The 22,693-nt window shown below is 38.9% G+C and overlaps 1 protein-coding gene across 7 annotated transcripts in view; it reads right to left on the bottom strand.

Moving 5' to 3' along the window:
* Positions 1-22,693, bottom strand: part of SLC25A21 (solute carrier family 25 member 21) — a 496,250-nt gene that overhangs the window by 196,360 nt on the left and 277,197 nt on the right. Inside the window, exon 1 of one of the 7 annotated variants that reach the window (XM_084874944.1) lies at positions 7,090-7,126. The exons of the other annotated variants lie outside the window; for them this stretch is intronic. The gene's annotated coding sequence lies outside the window, so the exon portion shown is untranslated. Of the gene's footprint in view, positions 1-7,089; positions 7,127-22,693 lie in introns of those variants that run through there. 7 annotated transcript variants of the gene reach the window in all.

Raw genomic sequence — 22,693 nt, forward strand, 5'->3', positions numbered from 1 at the left:
CCTCTTATTTGAAAATTCACATTCACCTTGAACATTAAATGACACAATAAAGCAGATGGATTTAATTGATATTTACAGAACATTTCACTACAAAGCTAGAGAATACATATTCTTCTTAAGTGCACATGGGACATTCTGAAATATAGACCACATGTTAGGAAACAAAATAAGTCTTTGCAAGTTCAAAAAGATTGAAAGCATATCAAGCATCTTTTCGGATCACAGTGACATAAAACTAGAAATAAACTACAACAAAAAAACCTCAAAAATATTCAAACACATGGAAGGTAAATAGGATGTTATTAAACAATGGATTTAAACTAATGATTACAATGAGAACAAGGAAGAAATAAAAAAAACTACCTGAGAACAATCGAAAATGAACACACAACCACAAATCTATGGGTTACAACATAAGCAGTCCTGAGAGGGAAGTTCACAGCATTACAGGCCTATCTCAAGACACAAGAAAAAGCTGAAATAAAGGATCTAACCCAACTATTAAAAGAATTTGAAAGAGAACAACAAGCAAAACCTAAATCAGAAGGGAGAAAATAATAAAAATCAGAGTGGAAATAAATGACGAGAGACTAAAAAGACAATACAAAAGATCAATGAAATCAAGAGCTTTTTCTTTGAAAAGATAAGCAAGACTGATGAACTTTTAAGAAGCAAAGAGAGAGGACCCACATATATAAAATCAGAAATGAAAGAGGCAAAGTAACAACTGACACCACAGAAATACAAAGGATTGTAAGAAAATGGTAGGAAAAATTATATGCAAATAGAATGGACAACCTGAGTGAAATAGACACATAAAGGCTGATTGCAACTAATGAAATTGTAAAGGTAATAATAATAATAAAAAAACTCCCAGCAAAATACTATCAAATATGATCCAGCAATACATTAAAAAAAGTCATACACCATGACCAAGTGGGATTTATTCCAGAGATTCAAGGCTAGTACAATAATTTCAAATCAACAAATGTGATACACCATATAAAATGAAGGATAAAACTCACATGATCATACCAATAGATGCAGAAAAAGCATTTGACAAAATTCAGCACCCATTTAAAAAATATATTTTTTATTGATTTCAGAGAAAGGAAGGTAGAGGAAGAGATAGAAACATTAATGATAAGAGAATCATTGATTGGCTGCCTCCTACACATCTCCTACTGGGCTTCAAGTTCACAACCCAGTCATGTGTCTTCACCAGGAATTGAACCATGACCTCCTAGTTTATGGATTGACTCTAAACCATGGGCCAAACTGGCTGGTCTCCAGCACCCATTTTTTACAAATACTCTCAGCAAAGTGGGAATAAGAGAATCATACCTCAACATAATAAAAGCCATATATGACAAACCTACAATCAACAATATACTAAATGAGTAAAAACTAAAAGCATTTGTCTTAAGAACAGGATCAAGGCAGGGATGTCCGCTTTCACCACTTTTATTCAATGTTGTACTGGAAATTCTAGCCACAACAATCAGACAAGAAAAAATAAGAGTCATCCAAATTGGAAAGAAGGAAGAAAACTCATAATTCGCAGATGACATGATATTGTACATAGGAAACCCTAAAGACTCAAACAAAAATTATTAGATTTAATTAGTGAATTTGGCAAAGTAACATGATACAAAATTAACACAGAGAAATTGATGGCATTGTTATACACAATAATGAACTTTCAGAAAGAGAAACTAAAAAAACAAAATCCAATTTAATATTGCAAAGACAACAACAACAAAAAATAAGATACCTAGGAATAAACTTAACCAAGGAGATAAAGACCAGTACTCAGAAGACTATTGACATTGAAAAAAGAAATGGAGGAAGATACAAACAAGTAGAAGCATATACCATGTTTATAGAGTGGAAGAATCAACGTAATTAAAATGCCCATACTATCCAAGGCAATCTATAGATTCAATGCAATTGCTATTAAAATATCATTAGCATATTCCACAGATCTAAAACAAATATTTCAAAATTGTATATAGAACTCAAAAAGGACCCAAATAGCTGTAGCAATCTTGAAAAAGTTGGAGGGATCATGATACTGGATATAAAACTGTACTACAAAGCCATTGTAATCAAGAGTCTGGTACTAGCACAAGAACAGCCATATAGATCAATGGAACAAAGAGATCCCAGAAATTTACCTATGCCAATCATCACAGCAATGCAAATTAAAATTATGATGAGGTATCACCTCACACCTGTCAGAATGGCTACCATTCATAAATCAACAAAAGACAAGTGCTAATGAGTTTGTGGAGAAAAGGAAATTCTAGTACACCGCTGGTGGGAATGCAGACTGCTGCAGCCACTATAGAAAACAGTATGGAGTCTCCTCAAAAAAATAAAAATGGCACTGAAGCTTGACTAAGTGATCCCACTTCTAGAAATACATCCTAAGAATCCTGAAACACCAATCAGAAAGGAAATGTGCACTCCTATGTTCATAGCAGCATTGTTTATAATAGCTAAGATCTGGAAACAGACAAATGCCCATCAGTAGATGAGTGGATAAAAAATCCATGGTACATTTACACAATACTATGTGGCTGTATAAAAGAAGGATCTCTTACCCTTTTCTGCAGCATGGATGACCTGGGGACCATTATGCTAAGTGAAATAAGCCAGTCAGAGAAAGACAAATATCACATGATCTCACTTATATGTGGAATCTAATGAACAAAATAAAGTGATGAACAAAATAGATCTAGAGGCAAGGATGGATGGAACAGACTGACAGTTCTCAGAGGGAGAGGGTTGTGGAGGATGGGGAGAGATTAACCAAAGAACTTATATACATATATGTAGACAATAGAGTGGTGAAGACCTGGAGTGGGGCGGGAGCTGATTGGAGGGGAAAAGTGGGGAGGAAATAGGGAGCATCTTTAATAATGTCAGCAATAAAAAATAAACTTAAAAAAGTTTATCCTGGAAACTCAGACTTTAGAATAACATTCTTACCAACCAAGGCAGCAGGTAGATATCTATTAAGGGCATTTCTTTGTATCTTATGAGCATAAAGGAATAAGACACTAAGAATCAGTTTACCAAAGAAAGTCACACAGTTTCTCCCATTGACTTGGAATTAGAAAAGAAGCAAAATAATAAACACCGAACAGTACTAGTTTGTGTAGGCCTTGAAAAGTTTACCAAAGAACGAAAAATCCAACAATTCATTAAAACTAACAGAACTTGGAGAATCTGTTCACATTTATATATACTAATTTGTTTATTTGCAAAATTGTTCCAGTTTCATGTATGCTAATATGCATTTCTGGCAGTAATATTTTAATAATTTTTATTTTCCCGGATAATAGTTATTTGCATTTGAGGCAACTGCTTATTTATCACACTGACAAGCAAGCAAGAATTGCTATTAAATTTTTAAAACTTAGACAATGACTAATTTTATAAGTTTGGACCTTATACAAATGAAGAAAGCCCAAATCAGATTGATATTGTGAATGTATCATATTGCAAGCATTTTTCGTGTCCCTACAGATTCATGCCACTTCAAGGAGATTCAAATGAAACTGGTAATGGGTACAGAAAATCAAGGGTTAGTCCCTGAACCTGAACCTTGGGATGATAGTCCCTGAATACACCCCTTTTAAAAAGATTGATTATCTTTTATTAATTTTAGAGAGAGGAAGGAAGAGGGAGAAACATTGATCTGCTGCCTCCCTCATACACTCAGACCAGGGATCAAGCTGGCAACCAGGGCATGTGCCTTGACTGAGACAGTGACCTTTCAGTGCACAAGGCTACGCTCAATCAACTGAGCCACACTGGCCAGGGCGCTCTCTTCTTTGAATTGACTCAAGTACATGCCTTCACCTGAGCCAACATTTCAGGGGAAGGACTAACATGGCTCTGCCACAAACTTTCCCCCAGCCTCCATCTCTTTTGAGAAGGTCTCCCGGCCTGTTTAACCACAAATCTGCACAAAACATCAACCCCATCCCCTTCCTCTTATATAACCTGAACCAAACCTCTTTTCCTAAGAAAAGTACCAACACTATCGTGCAATGATAAGTCACGACTGGTGAAAGAACAGTTTCTTCTCAGTGTCCCATTCCCTATGCTTGTCCCTTTCTCTAGAATGTTGTCCCTTAGTAAGGACACACACACACACATTTCTGAGAATCTTACTTACCTCGAGTTCTCAATTTGGACAACCATTTTCCCCAGAAATCCTGGGGCAGAGATGGTTCATGGTTTCCAAGTAAACTAACCTTTTCAACCTTATAACCATCATGAATTCTTCTTTCTCTCAAAACCCTTTTCCAGTATTTCTGAAGATATCCAGAGGCTTTACTTTAAAATACATCAGGACTTTTACCATCTCTCACTTCCTCCACTGCCCCTGCCTCTGGTCCAAGGCAGGAACGTCATTTCTCAGCTGATTAATCGCACCACCTCATTAACAGGACCCCATCCTTCCACCTTTGACCCCTTCCACCTGCTCTCACCCTTCAGCCGGAGTGATCTTTTAAAAGGGTAAGTCATTTCCTGTCATTCTCTGGGCAGCAATGGCTCCCCATTTCACTCAGAGAAGAGCATACAGAATCTGGGTCTGCATCCTTCTCTCACCAGCTCTCTTCCTACTCTCCCACTCACTCATTCTGTTCTGGCTACTTGCCCCTTTGCTGTTTCCCAAACTTGCTAGCACTGCTTCAGCTTTCAGCCTTTGCACTAGCTGTTTCCTGGACTGGGAATGCTCTTTTCCCGGGTTCCACTTTACTAACTTCCTTCACATGGTCAGTGAGTAACCCTGACCACTATAGCACAGAGACCTGCTCTCCTCACCCAGCACTGATAAAACTTCATGCTGCTGTGTTATTTCCTTTTCCCATAGTACTTAACAACTTTTAACACATTCCATTAGTACTTATTTATTATGTTTATTGTTTCCTGTTTCTCCCAGTAGAATATAACTTTCACTAGGGCAGAGATCTTTGTCTAAACTGTCCACTGATACCCACTAAGTACTCAGAATGTGCCTGATACATAGAAGTTGCTCAATAAATATTTCTTGAATGATATAAAATATAAACATACTTTGATGAGATTCCTTTTTAGTGCTATGAAGTTTTATGAATTTAGTTTATAGAAGGGGACTCAGTCATTCAAGGAATCTGCTACAATGTTTAAAATAGGAAGTAAGACTACTGATAGGGTCTGAGTCCATACCTTTCCTCTAAGTAGAGCAGATATATTCCAAAGGTAATTGTGGTGACATTTTATAAAACAGAAGGCATCTTAACATCCTCTTGGGCTACAAAAGGATAGTGGTGCAGACAGAGAATTGAGGCATTCAAATATCCTTAATATGTCAGTTACGGGTAAAAGCTATGCCACCCTTATCAAGCCCCAAAATCCCCTTCCTGGGCATTTTCAAATTAAATCTAAGACTTCCCTTTTGTCCTTTGAAATTCGCTCTGTTCTAACCATTACCTTAACTCGTTTTGTTAAACATGTTTAACTCTTTAAAATATAAAAGGATATTTTTATTGTTTAAAGAAAACCACAGAGGAATAAATGGTTTCAAACTTCGTAAATTTGAAATTCAAAAATAGAACAGATACAGACAGAACTGACATTTTTTCATCTACTCTACTAGTCAAGCAAATCATTACAACATCCTATTTGATAGCCTGCCCAGAAAATGTGGTAGCCCTACTGAATTATAAGCAATGTGAGACTCATAAAGGGAAATCAAATATTTTATGCTTTCCCCCAATAACAGTTAAGGCCCACTACCTTTGTGGCACAGTAAATTAATTTATGCACACAGAATTGGCTAAATAGGCAATATGATTTGCAGATTTGAAATATGTTGTTAAAAGTTATGCTTTTGGGTAAGCCACAGCCTTCCTTGAAAAGTTTGAAGCAAATATTTTCCTACATGGTTTCTATTAGCATGTATTTTTCTAACAAAACTAACACTAAGCAATAGCTGTTAGCACATATTTAAAGGGAGTCATTTCTTCAGTGCATCCTTCCCACAATAGAGTTTGTTATCTAATAGTCTTAAGAATTTAGAAAAATGCTAAGTGAAATAAGTCCATCAGAAAAAGCTAAGAACCATATGATTTCACTCAGATGTGGGTTATAAAACTGAAACTAACGGACACAGCGAGCACTGTGGTAGTTACTAGAGGGGAGGGTGCAGGTAGGAGGTGGGGGTGGAGGGCCTAATATATGGTGACAGATGAGGATTTGACTTTGGGTGCTGGGCACTTAGTGCAATATACAGACGTTGTGTCATAGAAATGTACACTTGAAACCTATTTAAAGTATTAGCCACTGTCATCCCAATAAATTTAATTTTAAAAATTAGAAATAAAGAAAGAAAAACAATAAAAAGATTCAATGCTCATTTCCAAAAAAAAAAAATTGAGAAAAATGTTTTATATTTCAGAGGCATATGCATACATTATGATCTGGAAATTATAGTAGCTAAAACATGTACAGGAGTGAGAAAAGTTGAGGCAGAGTTTAAAACTATGTGAGGTTTCCTAAAAATAAAACTCTGAATGTAAATATAGAATGGTTGAAAATTATTAAATTAATGATAATCTCACAAAGTTTTTATATTAATTGTATTAATTTTTACTCAATTTTAGCACAATGTAATAGCTTTAAATGTTATTGTTTGGTATTTTAATTCAATGGGAGTTATTTTCTATTTTTATTTTTTTGTTATTAAGTTCTATATTAGATCCCAAACAAGCTCCAATGCACTTAGGTATTATAAATGGCCCAATTTTGAGATGTGCTGATCATTTATGGAAAGTTAACTGCTAAAAACGGGCCTTAACATAATCAGTAATGCATAGATAAGCATCAGGGGGAAAATAAGCTATGGAGTAGGCTGGTAAATAGTAAAATACCTTGAGAAGTACATAAAAATGTCTTTAAAGTGAAGGAAATGAAAACAAATATGTATCAACTGTTTTACATATTACATGTGTATATAATAAATATAAAAACAGAAAAAAAGATTGTGTAGTATATTGTTTATCTAAAGTGAAAAAAAATGTTCAAGCTCACCAGTATTTCAAACAGAAAGCTTATGAAAATGCAGAAGGGCAGCTGAAGGAGGGGTCAGGACTCAGTGGCATGAGGAAGAGCAGGCTGCCAAGCACCAGGACTCTCTGCTTCTGCTCTGCAGACTTGCCCAGTTCTAGAGACTCTGTTTTCTCTCTGGTTTGCTATCAACCAGAAAGAGAAAACATTTTGCTCTGCTTTAAGATTTTTTTTAATTGAAATATATTTGACATATAACATTGTGTAAATGTAAGCTGCACATGTTAATTTGATACATTTATGGATTGTGGGGCAAAAGCAGGTTTACAGTTGTAAGTATGCAAAACATAGAGTTTATTTTTGCATTCTTATTTATTAACTAAGGCCCAGTGCATGAATTTGTGCACCTTGCAAGGAACTGTGGGCTGCAAGCCTGCGGTAGGCACAGGAGAGGGTCTCGGCCCATCCTCCATGCCCCCACCTGGCCCTTCCCGCTCCTGCCACTGCCACTCCCACACGCTGATGGCACTGGCCCTACTTGCACCCACTGAAGGTGTGGAGTGATTGGGGAAGGTGCCAGTAGCAGGTGCGAGTGGCAGCTGCTGCCCCAATCGCCCCTCAGGAGCAGGAAGGGGAGGTGGAGAAGCCTTGAGGGGTGATGGGCTGGCGGCTTTGGCTCACACCTGCTGATGGTGCTGAGCGATCAGGGCCAGCACCAGGCACCAGCAGTGGGTATGAGCAGCAGCTCCAGCGCTGGCAGCAGGTGCAAGCGGGGCCAATGTCGACAGCAGGTGCAAGCACCGGCGGGACCGCAGCACATGGGAGCAAATGATTTTCAGTAACCACCAGAGGCTCTCCCTGATGACAGTGATTGGCGCCCCACCTTGGTCTGGCTGCCCCGCTCACCTGCTCCACAATCCCGTGGTGGTTGATGCCTGCCATGTTCCACACATGCCCCCTGGGGGTCAACGCACATCATAGTGACCGGTTGTTCTGTTGTTCTGGTTGTTCCACCATTTGGTCTGTTTGCATATTAGCCTTTTATTATATAGGACTATTATATAGGATTACTGTATTATTTTTCCATCCAAAGAACTGTAAACCTATTTTTGCACCACCCTGAAGTTGCAATTGTGGCAATAATTAGCACCTCTATCACATCACATACTTATCTTTTATTTCTAGTGGTTGAAATAATTAAGTTCTAGTCTCTTCTCAAGTCTGATAGCTTCTACAGTATTGACCTTCCTTTCTCCTTTTATTGAATTGATTAGGAAAAAGGAGCTCCCTATTTGTTACAAGAGTCAGGGACAGTACTCTGTCCCTCCATACATCCACTCCTATACTGAAGCCAAATCTTACAGGCCAGATGGCACGCCTCTCTTCAGAAATTGGCATTTGTGGCATCATCTTAATAGCTTGAAATTGGTCATGGTGGGAGCATTTACACTATGGAAAATGGCAAAGGCTATGTATTAGAGTTTTTATTTGTTTGTTTTCCAGAAAGCCATTTGTTAAATGTTTACCAGCACAACACTGCCCAAATCTAACCACAAATTCTGTTTGCCTGGCCTAGTGTTAGGTTCAAAAGGTTTTAAAAGCATAGTAGTATAAGAAGAGTTTTTTTTTATTTCCAGCTTCCTCCCCCTGCCCTCTTCCAAGGATAGGAGCCTCTTAAAAGAGAGGAGCACACTGACAGCTGTCAAGAGGGGTGAGGAAATGAGCATGTCTGGATAAAAGAAGGTGAAGAGACTAGCCCAAGAATAAATATGCATAACCCATAGACATGGACAACAGTGTGGTGATGGCCAGAGGGAAGGAGGCCTTCAGCTGGGTGAAGGTGGGCAAAGGGAGGGAAAATGGGACATCTGTAATAGTGTCAACAATAAAAATAAAGCTTTAAAAAAAAAAAAAAGAAAGGACATTCTAGCCACTTTCCAATGAGTACAAAATGCTATTATAATTTCAATAGCATTGTGAAACAATAAAATACTAGTTAAATATAAACAAACAAACAAACAAACAAAAAGAGGATAGAAAATATGGCTACAAAGCTGGCTTAACCTTAGTCATTGGGTAGAAGTTCAGAAACAGGAAGAAGGTCTTAGGCAAATACAAAGCATCTTGCTGGGTGAAGAATTCAGATATTTAGGTCACAAGTATCTAGTTCTTTTTTTTTTCTATAAGTCATAAAACCAATTACATTCAAATAAAAAGCAGGATAAAAATTATAATGTCCTTTTCCCTCTTCTAATTATACTATTTCTTATAATCATATTATTCTTTGTTTTGATCTTTGAGTTTATAGTTTCACAAACATTTAACTAAGATCCTATAATGACCAGATGTTAAGATACCGTGTTTCCCCGAAAATAAGACATCCTCCGAAAATAAGACCTAGCGCAACTTTGGGAGAAAAAATTAATATAAGATACTGTCTTATTTTCGGGAAAACAGGGTATTTAATTACCAACACACATCATATAGAAATGTTGAAAGTGTGAAATATTGAATAAAACTGATATAAACAAATACAAGCCTCCAAAGATGGGTTATTTAAGAGCCAAAATAAAATTATTTTAAAAGATTTTGTATCCACAGTATTTAGTCCTCAAAAATAAGTGAACACATTCCTATTCATAGAGACATGGTCAGATAGTAATTGAAATACATACTTTAAAAGACTTAACTTTTCTAGGGAAGGTAATCCTAACATTTTGTCAAGAAACTTGAAGTGTGTTCTCACTTGAACAATCTCTTCGTGGTTGAAGATTAAAACTCTGGAATTCTAGAGGGTGCCTACAAAGTCTAAAAACATAAACAAACGTAATTTCATGAGGTCACTTTCAATCTGTAAATAGGTAAATTGACATTATCTATTTTCCAGATTTTATAAATACTTTGTGGATGACTTCCTAGGATAGGAGTGACTTCTATATTCACTCAAGGACTAGAGTTAGCTACCAGATAACTTTTGAATAAATACAAAGTGAAGAGCAATATTTCTGCTATAATTCCGAATTCTTCAGATCTGTGATCCTACAAGGATCAATTTCTTCATTTTTCTCTTATACACTAAAGTAGTATGGGAGACGTGAAACAATGGCAGCATCTAAAAGGGTATCTATAGTCCTGGGAAGAATACTGGTGCTCCATCAAAATCCATTTTCTCTTTCTTCCATGGTCCATGATATCTCAGAAAGATAGTCTCTCCCAGCATCTCTCCTGAGCGGCCATGTGACTAAGTTCTCACCCATGGAGTGTGAGTATGCACACCTACTTTGTCCTCATCCTGCTAACTGGGACTTCAGTGTGGTAGTGATTCAAGTTACATTTTACGGATGACAAGTTGGTGCTCGAAGGGATGGTGGAACAACCACTGGAAGGGTCCCAGAGAGACTATGAGGAGCAAAGATTCCATGCTGACCTGAAGTATTAATAGCAAGACTGTTACATGAAAGATAAATGAACTTTTAAAATATATATATATATATATATATATATATATATATATATATATATATATATATATATATTATATTGATTTTTTTACAGAGAGGAAGAGAGAGGGATAGAGAGTCAGAAATATCAACGAGAGAGAAACATTGATCAGCTGCCTCCTGCACACCCCCTACTGGGGATATACCTGCAACCAAGGAACATGCCCTTGACCGGAATCGAAGCAGGGACCTGTCAGTCCACAAGCCGACGCTCTATCCACTGAGTCAAACCAGTTTCAGCAAACTTTTTATTTTTTAAGCCACTGTATGTTAAGTCTTTTTGAAGCAGTTAAGCTTTACTCTAACACATACAAATGCCATATCAAATTGTACCATCACACAGTTGCTAACTATCTTATGAATTCACAAATGGTAACTTTTCTAAATTAAATTCAACTTATCACCAAGCAGGAAGAGAATTCCATTATCTTCCAAAAAGAAGAAGGGTGAATTATGAAGTATTGGAGACCAAGCCTGTGAGATTATACTGAGTTCAGTTAAGGCTTCTCTGGCCTGGGAATGGGTTTTGGAGCGCTCGTAATTGAGAACTGAATTTAGAAACAAGAGCTTTAAAGTGGATGTGGAAGTTATGGATCAAGTTGAACCCTAATAGCTTTATTAAAATGAGTAGAGTCTAAAATGCCATTGTCTAAAAAACAAAACAGTGCTGCCAACTTTAATGTTTGTTTTTAAATTGCATTTTCCAGGTGAGTACATATTCCATGTTTTCTATTTTACCTTACCAGTGAACAGCTGGAGCAATTTGTGCGAGAGAAACAATGCTTTCTTATTCATGCAGGTAGTCAATTCCAGCAAAAATAATTTTACAGGGCTCTTATGGTTGTTTGAGACAAAATCCAACACAACTCAGCTTAAACACAAAAGGGGAATTTGTTGGCTCATAATTGAAATGACGGAAATGGCAGGGATGCTTGGCTCCCAGACTTTCTCTCCCCTTCCCTCACTGCTTGTCTCTGCTTGTCTGTATTCACTCCTGCTAGAGAGCTTTTCTAACACAGAGGGTATGCCTCAGAGAGCCCCCAGTTCCCATCCTGTTATATTTAAGATGCAAGAGGCAAGCGGGACTCTTCTCTGTGGTGAGGCCTTTGGTTGGCATCAGTTTGATCACATGTGAATCCCTGGGCAAATCATTATGGATAGGAGGTTGTGGATATCTGATGGGCAGGGCTTTGGTCACATGGAATAGAAAATTTTAGTCCATTCCATGCTTCTATGCCTCTGGATCTATTTTGTTCATCAGTTTATTTTGTTCTTTAGATCCCACACAGGAGTGAAATCATGTGATACTTGTCTTTCTCTAACTGGCTATTTCACTTAGCATAATACTCTTCAAGTTCCTCCCTGCTGTCTCAAAGGGTGAGAGGTCCTACATTTTTACTGCTGCAGAGTATTCCATGGTGTAAATGTACCACAGTTTTTTTTTTATCCACTCATCTACTGATGGGTATTTGGGCTGTTTCCAGATCTTAGCTATTGTAAATTGTGCTGCTATGAACATAAGAGTGCAAACATTCTTTCTGATTGGTGCTTCAGGTTTTTCGGACATATTCCTAGAAGTGGGATCACTGGGTTCAGAGACATAGAAATTTAGAACAGATTATTGATTCTCAGAAGGAAGACGGGAATGGATGGGTACATGGGAAGATATCAATCAAAGAATTTGTATGCATATATATGCATAGCTCATGGACACAGACCTAAGGCTTTGGGTAAGGATCAGGCTAGAAGGGGTTAATTGAGGTAGGGAGGGGGGAAAAAAGAAAAAAGTTTCTTAAAAAAAAAAGAAAAAATAGTTTTAGAATATTAAACTCTTTGTAACATCTCTTTCTTTGTAATTTAGAAAAGAAGACTCACTTAGAATCCTATATAATAAAGAGGTAATATGCAAATTGACTCCACACCCTCACACAAGATGGCCACCCACATGTGGTCAAAGATGTCCTCCACAAGGGAGGGTAGTTGTGGGTGATCAGGTCTGTAGGGGAGAGCAGTTGGGGCAATTTGGCCAGCAGAGGAGCAGTTAGGCGTCGTTCAGGCAGGCAGGGGAGTGACTAGGGGGTGATCAGGCTGGCAGGCAGGTGAGCAATTAGGAGCCAATAGTCCCAGATTGTGAGAGGGATGTCCGACTTCTGGTAATTTGAAAAACAAGACTACACTTAGAATCCTATATAATAAAAAGGTAATGTGAAAATTGACCTTCACATCCTTGCACAAGATGGCTGCCCCCATGTGGTCAAAGATGGCCACCCCCAGGTATCATGCCTAAACTGGCAGTTGGACATCCCCCAAGGGGTCCCAGATTGGAGAGGGTGCAGGCTGGGCTGAGGGATACTCCCTCAGTGCACAAATTTGAATAATACTCTTGCTACTTCCTTTTCTAAATACTTAAGTTTAAATCTGAATTAATTGACTCCTTTTCCACACTGCTAACCATCTAATGACAATGGACTAATTAACTGCACTTCATCTAAAACAAAACACTTTCCTATAAGAAACTCTAGTTTATAGTTTGGCTAGCCTATATCCCTGAGAGATTAGCAAACTTGGAAAGGAAATGAAGTGGCTCAACTTTTAAATATGCATATACAGCATAAGATGTTATGTCAACTTGTAGATAAGGCCCTAGGTCACCTAAACTTGTCATTTATAAAGTACTTATTGTATCAGGAAAGGTGTGCAGAAATAAGGAAGATATAATTCCTGCTTGAAAGGTTTATATAATAGCTCTGGAAGCCATTGCAATTGGGCATCATAATTACCCAACTCCAAACTGCTTCCTGGAAGGCAGACAGAGGCACCCTTGGCTGGGTGCTGCAGTCCACAGTTCAGTTTGGCTTAGCATCTTGCACAAGAGTGTATCCCAAACCACTTTACAGAAGTGAACTTTCCATTTTCACGCCAATATATGCTATACATTACAGAACAGCTGTGTGCAAACATTGCCTCATGGAAAGAAAAAGAAAAACCTAAGGCATTAGGTCATGAGATGGGAATCCAAAGGAGAACTTAGGAGGCTTGGAGCACTAGGGCGGGAAGGAGGGAGAAGAGGAAAGACTGATAGGAAAAGACATACACTAATGTGTAGGATTTAAAAAAAAATAGACCTGTGAGAAGTTAAAGGCACATCACACACCTTCTCCCTAAAATAGGGGTGTCGAACTCAATCAGAGAAGGGGCCAAAATCTAAAATCCAGCCTAAATCGCGGGCCGAATGGTTTACTGAACAGTCATAAACTGACAATGTCATAAACTGACAGCGGAGTGCAGTGATGACAGCGCGGTGCGGGCCACATTGCAAGGCCTGGCGGGCTGGATTTGGCCCGCGGGCCTTGTGTTTGACACATGTGCACTAAAAAAGGTGAGAATCAGACAATCTTTTACAAGAGGCAAAGAAACAGTAGCAGAAGTTAAATAAACATTAAAAGTATGAAATGGGAGCTAATAAATTTTCAAAGTGATGGTATAATTGTACAGGATTAGTAATCTCAACTAATATATGGTAAGGCAATAAAATGATGTTATTTTGAGTTAACCTGAATTATGGCAAACTATTGTCTAAGAAGGATTGGGTAACAGAAGTACTATAAAAGCTAATTTCATAAGCATAAACACTGTACATGAATTGTGCATTTAAAATGAATATAATTTTATAAAATATATTTAATACTAAGAAAACCAATTAGATACATACTTTTAGAATCTCTTTTGTTTTATAAAATATCAGTTTATATTTTATTTTTGAGCCCTAGAAGTATCAGTTAATGGGGAACCGTATTTAACAAATGACAACAGAGAGTTTGTTGTATTTAAACTGAATCCATAATATAAAGTCCTGCTTTAAATTTAAATAAAAATTTTAATGGAAAGCAATCCAAAGAATATGGAGGGGGAAAAATTGACTCTTTACTTAGGTTTCCTATCATTTAAATAATAGTAAAATATTTTAAAAAATTCAAATTTGCCATTAAATTTCTATTTCAAGTACCATCTGCATAGCAAATTAATATTCTATGGATAATCTTCATAATAAACATTATTCATATTCCATGAACTCCAAGATTATTCATTTAACAAGGGGTTTACATAACGCCTTAAGAGTTATGCACTTCTTAATGGGTAGTTACAAAATAGTCATGGGGATATAAAGTACAGCATAAGGAATACAGTTAATAATATTGTAGTAACTATGTATGGTGCCAGGTGTGTACTGAAAATATTGGTGGGAAGACTTTGTAAAGTATATGATTATCTAATCACTGTACTGTACACCTGAAACTAATACAAGGTAATACTGAATGTAAATTGTAAGTGAAAAGTACAATTTTAAAAAATGGAAAAAAGTTAGTATGCACTTCTTTTAAGGTGATATACTCTTGAGTACCAAAGTTTTCCACATAAGATATGATTAAAAGTATATCTTGTGTAAGTCTCATGTTTAGCATCTGCTCATTTTAATTTGGTAGGTATCTCATTTTACATGACACAGAAGTATGCACGGAAAGGAAAAAAATTAACTCCATGTTGTATTATTTCCCTCAATTTTGGGAAACACAGGATACTCAGTTGGGTTGCAGATGATTTTGTTATGACTGCCTTTTAAGGGACATTGATGATTACACAGAGAATCACTGATTTTGGCAGCTTAACAAGAGCCTAACCAGTGATTGTGGATAACAGGGAGTGGGCATACGTGGGGAGGGGTTTGGGATGGGAATGGGGGGATGAGGGGATGAGGACAATTATGTGATACCATAATCAATAAAGGAATTAAAAAAAGAGTTTAGCAATGACTGATTATACATATATGAAAATTCCCCCTAGACTGGGTAAAATTAAGGTTTTTTTCTTTACCATTTAAAAAGTGGAGTATGCTCTCTTTAATCCACACTATCTGAAAAAAAAAATCATTGTGTCTCAGAAGGAAAAACAATAGACTTTACAGGAATGTTTGTACTGTTATGTATTCTAAGAATGACGGAAGAATAAAGGGTCCTCCCCTGCACCTCCTTCTCTCCGATAGGCTGGCCCTAAAGTGAAGCACAGTGCTGGATCCAGGGTTAGGATGATAATCTTGGTTTAGCTGCTTGCTTGTCTGTGTGATGGAGGGAAAAACTGTATTGATTTCAGAACTCAGCACAGTGCCTGGCATATAAGCCTGGGAAAAATACTGGCTACTTTTAAAGTTGCTATTATTATTATTTTTTGTAACTCTGAACCCTCTCAGACCATCCTGAGGTTTCCAGAGACTTTGGTGATGAGGTTCCAGCTGTACTGCTAGGTCACCTCCCAGTCCCAGTTTCATCTCAGAGTCCAGTCACTCCAGCTGCAGTAGCACAGATGGGATTGCAGGTGACTCTGCCGCCGAGGCAGGCTCTACTCTGCTGGCCGCTGTCTCAACTCTTCTCATCTCTAAGGAGGGAGACATTATGTAGTAGAAAAATTACACACGTACATGTACACACAGTGCTCTGAAAACCACCGTTGAAGTTCTGAATCAAGTTTCCAAGAGTTTTTAACTTGTGGTTGGGCTTTGGAAAGAGGAAGGTGTCCATGACTTCCTAGTAAATATATGTTAAATTTTTTTGGTGTTCATTTTTTTGCAAGAGGAGTCTGTGACTTTCAACAATTTCTTCAAAAACAATGAGAATGATCATTTGAAAACGATCAAGAACCACTCATTGAGCTTCAATGTTCTCCTCTGGAAATGTGAAGGAAAGAAAACAGTTCTGTTGGCCTGACAGGGTTGTCCTGAGGACCCAGTTAAAGAGTGCGAAAACACACCGTAAGTCATTCTACAGAAGCATTTGCTATAACTCACCTTGCTGCCATTTTTTATCAGTTTGCATGAGCATTTCTGATTACACGGTGTCATTCAGAAGGGACTCAGCAGCCTCTACCTACTTTTTGAAAGCCATGGCATAGCTTTCTCAAGCAGGAAACATTGAATAGAAGATCGAAGCACTTACCTTCAGAAAATAGTCTACAGATGATTTTTGTTTAGTTCACATAGTGTTCTTTTAAAAATGAATTGTGGTCAACATTTAGAAATTAGGAGTTTTCACATTTAAAAAAAAATCAGATTTCCTAGGTGAGTGGAAAAACTGAACTATCTGGCATCCTTGAGTGACCTTCCTGCAAAGCAACAACTGGCTGAATTGAGTATAGGGACCATGCTCTTCACCTTCCATTGAATCTTGCCCTCCTGCTTGCCTCCTTTGACTGTTTGGCTACACAGTGTCCCTAGCCTAGAGATGTTCATTCTAAATCTCAGCAGAGTATAATTGCTTTGAAAAGCTATAAAAAAGTATCACCTTCCTCTTTTTGTTCTTAGAAAGTTCTTTCAGACATCAAATGAAGAAGTGCTAGAATAAACACAAAGGTAATTGAGGACAAGGTGTCTATATTGTCCACATTCATTGCTTATCCTATCAGTAGATTCTTGTCCTTTGAAAAAGAACATCCTGTAACAGGGATATTGAAGAGAAAGACCAAAGCATGATTATAAGATCCAAGAAAGAGGCAAGTGATATGACTGGGAAAAAGTCACAGGTTTTGCCAATGGGAAGTCCTGACTCTGACTCTGACTCATAATCTGACCATGCATAAGTCAATAGGTATGGAGAAATAAGTGCATTGATAACATTTCATTTGGGAAGACTTCAAATGAATCAGCAACTCAAAGCGACTTCCTAGTTTTGTCCTAAAGAAAAGTATCACTATTAAGGATAAGAAAATTGTAAAATATAGGAATGGTGTTTGGTTTTCTTAAGTTTTATAGGCTACAAGTGACTTCATAAAGCTGACGTTTTTCTAGAAATTACAAGGAGGAAGAGCCACGAAGAAAATTGAAAATGCATAGGGAAAAATTAAGCACCAGGAAGCTCTTGGTCTTCTCTTTTTTAAGTCAAATTTTTCTCATGTTATTAAAGGCCCCTAAATAATGAGTAGGCTGTGATAGATTACAATAAAGAATTTAAAATGACACAGGGAAACCCATTACATATTATTAGAATGGATTTTCTTCAAAACAGTTCTTTAACGCTAGTCCAAGATTATTTGCTCTAAGAAATACTTGATTGCTTTTTAATTGATGATTTTGGAATTGGAATTTTGATTCAAGAGAAGATTATGCCAATTACCTCAACCTTGATAGATTCCAAGATTTATAAAGTCATTACCAAACTAAAATTTATTCTGGATCATGTGCTATAGTAAATGCTTCAGCAAAAATGATGTAGAGTAACAGAGGCTGTCCATTCAAAAAGCATAATCTGTAGGAAGTTTTTCTAAACCTAATTGCAGGGGCCACTTGGGCTGGAGTAAGGCTGTACGGTAAACCTGTCACTCTCAGAGGGCCACATTTCGCAGTGCATATTGAACCAATATTACTGCCATGAAACTGTGTAAGCTAGATTCTGTGCCAATGCAGTAAAATGCTCCTCAATAAACTTGTTTTCACAAGAAGTCTGACCACTCATGCGTCCCAGAGCTGCTGTAATCTTCATTGTTGAGGTTGATCTAGCAGCAGGGACATTATTCTATTTCTTGACATGTTTAAGTTCTCTAATGAATAAAGCTAACAGCTCATGGCTGCTTCGACTGTCACTTGATTACCCCAGAGGGACTTCCTTTTCTTTTCCTTCTTTCTTTTTTGTCTTTAAAATTGGCCTCTTAGTTTGTTTTTAACTACCTTGTGCACAGAGGTCTGAAGGGAAAAGCGGATCAAAGATCAGCTCAGAACATAAAAAGCAGCTGTGGTTAATTACAGGCAAATGAAGGACATCTGACTAGATTCTTTATGAGTCGCCTTGTCACACATTCAACAGTCTATAATCTCTGTGACCTTGTTCCTTGGTCCTGAACTGTCACCAAACCTGAGAAATAGATACATCTCAAATTATACTGATAGAAAAAAGGGAGGAATGTGCAGGCTGTGGTTTAAGAAACAGGAAGTAATGTGGAAGAAGGACACAATGAAAGTGTGTTCTTGGGATAAGAAGAAGTCACCTGGCAATTCCACTCTAAAGTGTGAGTCTCTTCCCACACTGAAAATAAAGTGGTTTACCATAAGGAAGTAGAGATAATCAGATTATAAAAGGTAACGTGTGAGAAGTGAAATGTAATACGTATCTTGCTTTGATTTGAAAGAAAATGAACTAAGAATATTCTTAACAGTATCTAGTATTTAAATTTTTAAAAAATTTACAATTTTTTTCTATTTTTTAAATGTTATTAAAATCTAAATCATTCAAGTAAAACAACTAATGACTTTTTCTCATTTTATTTAAATACATTTTATTGGTTTTTTACAGAGAGGAAGAGAGAGGGATAGAGAGTTAGAAACATCGATGAGAGAGAAACATCTATCAGCTGCATCCTACACACCCCCAACTGGGGATGTGCCCGCAACCAAGGTACATGCCCTAGACCGGAATCAAACCTGGGACTTTTCAGTCCGCAGGCGATGCTCTATCCACTGAGCAAAACTGGTTTTGGTGACTTTTTCTCATTTTAAAAGTAATAAATGTTCATTGTAAATACTTGAAAAAATCCCAGAGACCTATAAGAAAGAAAGTAAAATTCCCCCCAAACCCAGCCTTTGAGAGAATCCTGTTATGACTTACATTTAAATCAAGAGAAAAATGTTGGGTATGTACTGCCAACATAACCCAGTGAAGTTGTGTGGTGCCTATGTGTATAGATAATCATTAACTGTAAAAATCTGAGAAGGTACAGGAAAGTAGATATAGGTTTTTGGTTTGTGTTATTTTTCCTAAGCAAACATATCAGAACTAACCAGCATAAATGAGAGTTATTCTTTTCTAAGTTGTCACCTTCACCATTTACAAGCACATTAAAAAAAAGTATTGCCATGATTTAAAACACTTTTGGACTTTATAGAATTCCCTTCAGCCTGTGGCATGCAATTTTTAAAAGCCTGAAGTAGTCATTTTGAAGTTAGATTCAGTTTCTGATGGAACAAAATATCAGATGAAACCAAGGGTAGTGAATACAGATGCTGGTCAGACTGGATCATACCACCTTAGAAATCAAAAGAAATGGGGCCACAGAATGATGACTTGGTCACTGTGTAATAGAAAAGAGTATTCCAAGAGTGGGTGTCCAAAAAGTATTGGATTAAGGCAGTGCCTTGAAAGAAGCTACTTGTTAAAAGGACAATACTCAATTGAGTGAACAAACTCTTATTTCTTCTTAATTTAAAAAAATACTGGTCACTTTATAATTCACACCTGTAATTACACAGAACTTCAGAGGGGGAAAGCTTCACAGGCTAATTTGGATTCGATGATTTGGAGAGCAGATAAAGACTGAATTTTAAGGAGGTAGAGTTGTATAAAAATGATGGTGTAAGACAGAGGATTTTGAAAGCAGTGAAACTATTCCTTGTGATATATGCTGAATAATTAAGAGGAATTATGCAAATTAACCCTCCACACCCTCACAAGATGGCTGGCTAAGTCCAGGCCAGCAGGGGGTTAGTGAGGGACAAACAAATGACTGAACAGCAGTCTGTGTGAGGTGACCAGGCCAGTGAAGGGAAAGGGAGGCCCCATGAGGGGCAACCAGGTAGGCAGGTATGGGATGCAGGCTGGCAGGGGGGCAATTTGGGGTGACCAGGTAGGCAGGGGGAGAGCAGTTAGGAGTGACCAGGCTGGTAGGGAGGGAGCAGTTGGGGGTGACCGCCATGGCCAGCAGCAGGAGGCAGTTAGGGGTGACCAGGCACACAGGCAGGCGAGCGATTAGGAGCCAGCATTCCAGGATTGTAAGAGTGATGTCCAAATGCTATGATTGGGCCTAAACTGGCAGTTGGACATCCCCTGAAGGGTCCCAGATTGGAGAGGGTGAAGGCTGGGCTGAGGAGACCCCCACCCATGCATGAACTTCCTGCACCAGGTCTCTAGTTCTATCTAATAAAAGAGAAATATGCAAATTAACCATACTTCCACCACACCCATAAGCCACAGCCACCAGTCAATCAGGAGAAAGTATGCAAATTAATCCAACTGAGATGGCTGCTGCCATGGAGAGAGCAGGAGGCTTGGGTTTCCCTGGTGATGGAGGAAGCCAAGCTTCCCTCCCACCCTAGACTGCCCTGGCCTCTGCTCAAGGCTACAAAGTTTCAATTATAAAAGATAAATAAATCCCAGATACCTGCTTCCACTCAAGGAGGCGGGCACTGGAAAAAAAGAAAAAAGAAGAAAAAAGAAAATAAGGAGGGGCTGGGAGCTTGGATCACCAGGGGGCGTGGCCAGCCCACAAACAGCCATCAGCCCCTCACCCAGGCTGGCCAGGCACCCTAACAGAGTCCCCCACCCTGAAAGGGGTTTGGCCAGCTTGAAAAGAGCTTTAGCCCCTTACCCAGGCTGGTCATCTCCCCATGGGATGAGGGTCCCTGCTGGGGGGGAAGGGGAGCATGGACAGCCTGCAAACCACCACAGGCCCCTTGCCCAGGCCACCCCATGCCCCAAGGGAACCCCCATCCTGATCTAGGACATCCTACAGGGCAAACCAGCCGACCCCCACCTGTGCACCAGGCCTCTATACTAATAAAAGGATAATATGCTAATTTGACTGGGAGACCTTTCAGTAGACCTTCTGGACATTCTTCTGGAAAAAGCCATGGTGGTGAGGCCAAGGTAGAGGTGGTTAGAGTTCAAGAGGGGAGGGCAGTTGTGGGTGATCAGGCTGGTGGGGGGCGGGGCCATTGGGGGTAAGCAAATCAGCAGGGAGGCCAGTTTGGGGCAAGCAAGCCATCAGTGGGGGTCAGTTGGAAGTGATCAGGACAGGTATGTGTGTGTGTGGGGAGAGTTGGAGTAAGCAGGCCAGCAGGGGGACAGTTGGGGGGGAGCAGGCTGGCAGGCAGAATGGTTAGGGCAATCAGGCAGGCAGGTGAGTGGGGGTGCTAGACCAAGGCGAAGTGCCAGTTGCTGTCATTAGGGCGAATCTCTGGAGGTTACTGAACATTTTTTGCTCCCACACACCACGGTCCCACTCGGTGCTCTCACCCACTGCCAGCACCAGCCCCGATTGCTCGGTGCTGTCAGTAGGTGTGAGCAGTAGCTGCTGCCTCAGTCACCCCTCAGGAATCACCCTTAAGGGCTTCTCCACTTCTCCCTGCTCCTGAGGGGTGATCAGGGCAGCAGCCACTGCTCCTGTGCTGGCCCCAATTGCTGTGCCATCAGTGGGTGCGAGCAGAGTCTATGAAGTCAGTACGTAGGAGCTGCAATGCTGGGAGTGGGGCTGCCGCAGACAGGGGACTTGGTTCTGTGGTGGGAGAGGCTGGTCGGGGTGCAGAGGATGGGGCGAGACCTGCCCTTGTGCCCACTGCAGTCTCGCAGCCCACAGTTCCTTTCAAGGTGCACGAATTTGTGCACTGGGCCACTAGTCTAAAATATAGTCTATTTTAAAAAATAAAAGATGAGAAAAATCACAAGGTATTGATGAGAAATGGGAGGAAAGAAGATTTAGAAAGCATTCCAGGCAAAGGAAAAATGACTATAAATGAGTGAAGTGAGCAACGTTCCAGAAAATGAATGGGTTTCAGTATGCAACATGTTGTCAAATGGAAGTTTCTGCAGGAGTGGAAATATTTTATAGCCTGTGCTGTGCAACATGGTAGCCACTAGTCTCATGTGGCTACAGAACACATGAAATGTAGCTAAGATGACTGAAGAAATAATTCTTTTATTTTCCCTTTCTTCTTTTTTTAAACATTTATTTATTATTTTGAGAGAGGGAGAGATTTGCTGTTTCTCTAGTTTATGCATTAATTAGTTATTTCTTGTATGTGCCCTGACCTAGGATTGAACCCACACCCTTGATGTATTGGGGTAATGGGATGATGCTCCAACCCAAGCATGTCAAACTTAAGGCATGTGGCCCACCAGCCACAAGTTTGATATGTTTGCACCAATTGAGTTACTCAGACAGGGGTTTTCATTTACTTCTACAGTAATTACTTTAATCTAAATAGCCATTTGTGGGCCGCAGATACCTTATTGGAAAGTGTGGGATAGAGTATAGAGTAATGGGAGTCCTGTGAAATAGGGACGAAGAGCTATTCAGGAGAGAGCTAGATACTAGAT

The sequence above is a fragment of the Pipistrellus hanaki genome, assembly GCF_964339955.1.
Source record: "Pipistrellus hanaki genome assembly, chromosome: 1".
Classification (NCBI taxonomy): Eukaryota; Metazoa; Chordata; class Mammalia; order Chiroptera; family Vespertilionidae; genus Pipistrellus; species Pipistrellus hanaki.